Source organism: Canis aureus, chromosome 7 (genome assembly GCF_053574225.1).
Source record: "Canis aureus isolate CA01 chromosome 7, VMU_Caureus_v.1.0, whole genome shotgun sequence".
Lineage (NCBI taxonomy): Eukaryota > Metazoa > Chordata > Mammalia > Carnivora > Canidae > Canis > Canis aureus.
In genome coordinates, this window is record NC_135617.1 from 43,158,005 (window position 1) to 43,165,187 (window position 7,183).

The window sequence follows — 7,183 nt, forward strand, 5'->3', positions numbered from 1 at the left end:
TAAGCAGGTCAGCACAAGGCGGGTGCAGCCCAAAATAGAGTGAGTCCTGCTCTGCTTGTCCAGGAGTAGGGGATTTTATTAAATTTCCTGGGTCCCACATTCCCCCCTTTTTCAGAGGATCCTATGCAGGACCCAATCATGGGTCTAGGTTGCTCTCAGAGTGAGCCAGGGGAATGATTAAACCAGGATTCTCACCAACCTTGTTGTTGTTCTCACTCTCATTTACATTTAAGACAGCACATAACCAACCCCCCCCCCCCCCCCCCCCGCCCACCCTTTGTTGTAAGAAGACTAATTCTAGTCTCCTTCTATTTTGAAGGACAACCCCGGACTAGGGAGTCTTGGAGGTGGGAAATAAGTGAGAACGGTGCAGTCTTAGCTTTAGGGGATTGTCCTTGTCTGGTTGGCTTTTCCATTCTGGAACAAAGTCCATGAGAATGGCGTGTGGATCAGCTGGCCAGACGTGGGTGTAGTGGACCCAGGGAGTAATCCTGTCGACGCTGAGAGTGGTGGGAGTGGTCAGGATCATGATGTAGGGTCCCTTCCAGCGAGGTTGAAGTGTCTGGTGTTGGTATACCCTGTCAGCTGGCTGATATCAATGGGGGTCCGGGGATGGCCCAGTCTCGTAGAGGGCCCTCAGCTTAGGCCACACCTGCTCATGGGTTCGTTGTAACATTTAGAGGGAGAAAAGAAATTGGTGATCATCAAATTCAGCAAGCACCTCAGGTTTTAAATTGGGGATAACAGGTGGAGGAAGACCGAACATGATTTTGTAGGGAGTCAGTCCCATCTTATATGGGGAGTTCCTTACCCTATATAGGGCAAACGGGAGGAGAGTCACGCAGTCCCCACCAGTCTCCAGGGCTAGTTTAGTTAAGGTCTCCTTTAATGTTCTGTTCATCCTCTCTACCTGTCCTGAGCTCTGGGGCTTATATGCACATGTAATTTCCAATCCGCCCCAAGTACTAGTGCAACTCCCTGTGTTACCTTAGATACGAATCCTGGGCCGTTGTCTGACCCAATTCTAATGGGAAAACCATACCTCGGTAAGATGTCTTCCAGCAGTTTCTTGGTCACGATCTGTGCCATTTCATGTTTGGTGGGAAATGCCTCTGTCCATCCTGAAAAAGTATCTACAAACACTAGTAAATACCTATACCCGTATTTTCCAGGTTTTACCTCAGTGAAGTCCACTTCCCATTAGGCTCCTGGGCGGTCCCCTCAGAGCTGGGTGCCCGGGTTAGATCCATGGGCAGAGGCATTTGTTGATTGGCATGCACGGCAGCTCGCCACAATCTGTTTGATCTTTGTTCAAGAGTCTTTAATAGTGATCTTTGCATGTCGTATGAGGTCTTCCATCTTCCTTGTCCCCATGTGAGGACTCCGATGCATTTTGGATAGGACTCGCCATCCTAGTTCCTCTGGCAGGATGATGCTGGAGTCTGCGGCCCTCCACCAGACATGCAAGCACTGGGTCATAGGCAAGCATTTGATCCAGTGTAAGTCAGCATCAGTATAGTTGGGGGTGTCAGGCGGGGTCGGTGCCCCCGGATCAGGTAGCGTGGTAGCTAAGACCTGGGTCACCAGAAGGGCCACCTCTTTTGCTTTTAAATCGGCTAGCCAGTTTCCCCTGGCTACTGGTGTGTCTGCCTTTTGGTGCACCTGGACAATGGATGATGGCTAGGGCCTTGGGCAGCCAGAGGGCCCTCAGGAGTTCAAGAATCTCTGTTTTGTTTTTAACAGTCTTTCCCTCTGCTGTCAGAAGCCCTCTCTCCCTGTAAAGGGCTCCGTGGATGTGAGCAGTGGCAAAGGCGTACCTGCTGTTGGTGTAGATGTTTATTAGTTTACCTTCCCCGATGGCCAGCGCCTTGGCCAGTGTGATCAGTTCTGTCCATTGAGCCAACGTTCCGGCTACCAGTGATTCTGCCCAGACAGTCTCCATCTCCGTGGTTACGGCTGCCCCCGCATATCTGAGTCCTTCTTGGACAAAACTGCTGCCGTCCATGTACCAGGTGGCATCCGCATTCAGCAGTGGCTGGCCCTGGAGATCAGCTCTGATTCCGTGCACCTGTGCCAAAATTTCTTGATGGTCATGCAGAGGGGGGTCCCAGTCTGGGTTAGGGAGTAGCGTTGCCAGATTCAGGGTTGTTGGTGGCCTAAATAAAATTCTGGTGGGGTTTAGCAGTAGGCTCTGATAATGGGTCAGACAGGCATTGCTGATCCAGCGGTCTGGGGGCTGTTTGAGTACCCATTCAATAGCATGTGGGGTGGTAACATACATTTCTTGTAGCCAGTTTGTCTGCGTCCTTGACCATAGTGGCCACCGCAGCAATAATTTTTAAGCATGGGGGCCATCCAGCAGCCACCATGTCCAGCTTTTTGGAGAGATAGGCTATGGGTCTCTTCCAGGGACCTGAGTACTGGACAAGGACCCCTTTTGCCACCCCGTCTTTCTTGTCCACATACAGGTAGAAGGGTTTGGCTAGATTGGGCAACCCAAGGGCCGGGGCAGACAGCAAGGCCTTTTTAAGGTCATTAAAGGCTCTGTTCAAAATTTTGCTGGTGCCTGGTGGCCTCATAGAGGGGTCTGGCCATCTTGGCAAAATCCGGAATCCATAAGCGACAGAACCCTGCTGACCCCAGGAATTCACGTACCTGGCGGACAGTTTGCAGCTGTAGGATTCTTAAGACGGTTTCCTTCTGTGCATCCGTCAACCATCTTTGTCCATCTTTTAATTTGTACCCAAGGTAGCTCACCTCTGTTCTGTAGATCTGGGATTTTTTAGCTGAGGCCCGGTATCCTAGGTCTGGAACAAGTCCCTGGTATCCTTGGTCTGGAGCAAGTCCCTGGTGCCTCGTAGGCATGTGTCCTAGTCCTTCGCCACCAAGAAGATATCATCTACATATTGTAATAAAGTCAAATGAGGGTGCTCGTAGTGGAACTCACCCAAGTCTTCGTGTAAGGCCTCATCGAAGATGGTCGGTGAATTTTTGAATCCTTGTGGTAGTCGAGTCCAAGTGAGCTGGCCATTGATGACTTTCTCAGGGTCCGTCCATTCAAAGGCGAAGACGTTTTGGCTCTTGGGCGCTAAAGGCAGGCTGAAAAAGACATCTTTTTAAATCTAATACCGTATACCAAGTTTTGTCTGGAGGCAGGGTGGAGAGGAGGGTGTATGTGTTTGGGACCATAGGGTGCATATCTTTTACTCGCCGGTTGACTTCCCTTAAGTCCTGGACTGGCCTGTAATCGTTAGAGTGCGGTTTCTGAACCGGCAGCAAGGGAGTGTTCCATGCCAATTGGCAGGGCCTTAATATGTCCGAGTCCAGTAGTCACTATATGTGGGGTGTGATTCCCTTTTATGCTACTAGAGGCATCGGGTATTGGCGGACCCTGACAGGGTCTGCCCCCGGCTTTAGTTCTATGTATATGGCCGGTCCAATGCTGGGCCAGCCCGATTCCCCCAGTTTCAGCCCACGCTTGGGGAAATTCCCGCAGCCAACGGTCACTGTCAGTCACTGGGGCTGAGGGCATTTGGTGGAGACTATATTCATATTCTAAACTCAGGACAAGCACCTAAATCGGGTGCCCCTTCTTGTTTAGGACTTTTGCCCCTTAGAGTGGAAGCAAATTTGTGCCCTCATCTTGGTGAGCAAATCCCGACCTAACAACAGGTAGGGACACTCAGGGATGACCATGAAGGACTGGGATACCCGGCCCGTGCCAAGATCCACAGTTCTTCGGGTAGTCCATGAGTATTGTTTGGTGCCCATGGCCCCTTGCACCCATGAAGTTTTGTTTGCCAATTTCCCTTGGGGTTGTAATAAAACTGAATGTTGTGCCCCAGTGTCCACTAGGAATTCAACAGGTTGCCCCTCCACTTTAAGAGTTACCCTGGGCTCAGGAAGGGGTGCCGAACCCTGACTCCCCTAATTGTCCAGGTACTCCATTTCTAAGATCTTGGCAGGGGCCTTAGATCTTTTGTTAGGGCAGCTTTTCACCCAATGGCCCTCCTCTTTGCAATAAGTGCATTGGTTTTTGTTCAGCTTAGGGCGCTCCCAACGGGGACCAGGACCATCCTCCTTACCTGTCCCTGAAGCCAGCTTCTTGAGGTGCCTCCGTCTTTCCTGTGGGTCATCCATGGTTGTGGCCAGCAGGATCTTGGCCAGGTTTCGGGTCTGCCAGTCGCTTAGTTTGGTTTGTTATTCTTCCAGACTTTCTCTATTATAGACTCATTCTGCCACTATCACTAAGTCCTGCAAGCTCTTCTCTCCCAGTCTCTCTACTCTTTGCAATTTCTTTTTAATGTCCGGAGCGGCCTGGTTAACAAAAGCCATGATAATTGCAGTCTTTGTTTCCGGGGCTTCTGGGTTCATAGGGGTGTACTGCATAAAAGCCTCTAAGACTCTCTCTAAGAAGGCTGCTGGACTCTCATCCTTACCCTGCCTTACATCATAGACCTTGGCCAGATTGGTAGGCTTGCGCGCGGCAGCCTTGAGACCTGCCATTAGAGTCTAGCAGTAGACCCGGAGTCTCTCCTTACCTTCAGCTGAGCTGTAGTCCCAGGTGGGGCGGGATAAAGGGAAGGCAGCATTTATGAGGTCTGGGTTTTGAGTCGGCTGTCTGTCCTCTCCCAGGAAAGACTTCGGGGCTTCCACCTGAATTTGTTCTCTTTCCTTGGTGGTGAAGAGAACCTGCAAAAGCTGTTGGCAGTCATCCCTAGTAAGCTGGTGGGTAAAGAGAACAGTATCTAAAAGCCTGATTAGATCTCTCGGATTATCAGAGAACTTTGCATTTTGGGTTTTCCAATTATATAAATCACTGGTGGAGAATGGCCAATATAACATTAGCTGTATGCCAGTCTTATTGGGGGGCCCTATGGTGTGGAGAGGAAGGGTTGTGGAGTCGGCCGGCCCCGCATTCAGAGGTGGGGCCATCCGGTGGGGCCGACTGCGTGTCCCTGCTGCTGGCCCGCGCACAGGGACTCCCTCGTCAGGGAGGGGTGGCGCCCCTTCTGCAGCCCCCAATGCCTCCAATGGAGGGGGGAGGGGCGGATGCCCAGTAGGGCGGCAGGAGAATCAGGTCCTCTGGGGAGGAATCCTGGAAGACTGGACAAAGGGGTGCTTCGGGCATAGAGTCGGTCTCGTTTTTGGCTTTCCGCAGGGCTAGAATCTCTGTGGGTCCTGCTTTGGGGGGTAAAAATGGTTTTAGCCAAAGAGGAGGATTCTCGATCATGTCCTGCCAGATCAGGATGTAGGGAACCTGGTCAGAGTGGCCGTCCGGTTCATCCCTGAAGATCACGGTCTTAACCTGTAAGATAATAGGTAGATGAAAAGTTCCTTCCTGGGGCCATCTCACGTCAAAGGTTGGCCATTCTGATATACAATAAATTTGGAATCTCTTTCTCCATATGTGTATACTCAGAATACGAGCTCTTTCCCTAACATCCGAGAAGTGAGAGAGCATAAGAGACAGGGGAGTGGTTTCTGTCTCCCCCATTATGTCCCCAATCCACACCAAGACACAGACAGTACAGATGATTAACAAGGACCCAACAACACAGACAAATGCACAAACAGTTAACAAGGACATAGTAACACAGACAAACATGCAAACAGTTAACAAGAACAAACGTTCCATGTGGCCGTGGAGACAAAACAGAAAGTAACCTGAAGGGCTGGCAGCTGGCCCTCCTTACAGATGAGGACCCCGTCCTCCAGGCAGAGGCAAGGGACGTCTCCTCAAGACCCCGGGTCGACGACCCGCCAGCACGTCCGCCTAAGCCAATGCCGACCCAATACAGATTGGAATTCCTACAGGTAAAGTGCAGTTCAGAGCTCTCAGAAAATATGCGCGCAAAAGGTGGAAAAAGTTGAGCGCACTCACCATGCGTGAAACCCTCCGGATACGGTCCTGGGGGTTTCTCGGATCCCAGACGAGCCCCCAAATGCTGTGCCCAAGATCACGAATCCAAGAAACCACCGAGGAGCCGACACCGATGCAAACACATGAGGGTTTAAGATTTATTTATTTACTTATTTATGATAGACATAGAGAAAGAGAGAGAGAGGCAGAGACACAGGAGGAAGGAGAAGCAGGCTCCATGCCAGGAGCCCAACGTGGGACTGGATCCCGGGACTCCAGGATCATGTCCTGGGCCAAAGGCAGGCGCTAAACCTCTGAGCCACACAGGGATCCCCCCGCAGGAGGGTTTATTTACAAGCTCAAGCCTGGGTCCAAGTGTACCCGACAAAGCAGAGCAGGGACATGGACCCTGAGACTAAGAGGCTTAGCAACTTTATAGGGGCCAGTGGCCAATGGGATACGTAGCAAGTTGCACAGTCATGCTGGTCCACTCGCAGGTGGCCCATTGAATTACATTTTACCTTAAAGTATCCATTTGAACTGGCCTATCACTGAGCCAGATTTCAGATTAGGGTGTGCCCTGGGCTTGACTAGGGTGGGGCAGTGCCCTAAGTAATAAGCAGGTCAGCACAAGGCGGGTGCAGCACAAAATAGAGTGAGTCCTGCTCTGCTTGTCCAGGGGTAGGGGATTTTCTTAAACTTCCTGGGTCCCACAGGTGCAAATACGAATCAAGGCCATGATGAGATATCATCTCACACTTTTTAGGATGGCTATTATCTAAAGGACAAGAGGAGGACATGAGTGGTGCACTAAATTAAGCATCTGACTCTTGGTTTTCGTTAAGGTCCTGATCTCAGGTTCATGTGATGTAGCCCCACTCTGCTCAATGTCAGCTCAGAGTCTGCTTAAGTTTCTCTCTCCCTTTCCTTCTGCTCTTGCTCCTGCTCTCTCTCTCTCTCTCTCTCTCAAATAAATAAACAAATCTTAAAAAAAAAAATTTAAAAAGGACAAGAGATAACAAGTGTTGGTGAGCAGGGGGAGGTAAGGGAAACATTGTACTCTGTTGATGGGAATGTGAATCAGTATATATGAAAAACAATATGTAGTTTCCTCAAGACGTTAAAAGTGGAACTACCATATGACCCAGCAATCTCACAACTGGGTATATATTCAAAGGAAATAAAATCACTATCTTAAACAAATACCTGCACTACCATGTTCTTTGCAGCACTATTTATAATAGCTTAGGTATGGGGAGAAAAAAACAACAGCAACACATTTCCATTAACATTAAATGAATAAAGAAAATGTGGTGTGTG

At 50.0% G+C, this 7,183-nt stretch overlaps 1 pseudogene; it reads right to left on the reverse strand.

The window, feature by feature from the left end:
* Nucleotides 1-1,198: 1,198 nt before the first annotated feature.
* Nucleotides 1,199-4,935, reverse strand: LOC144316711 (uncharacterized; annotated as a pseudogene).
* Nucleotides 4,936-7,183: the final 2,248 nt, after the last annotated feature.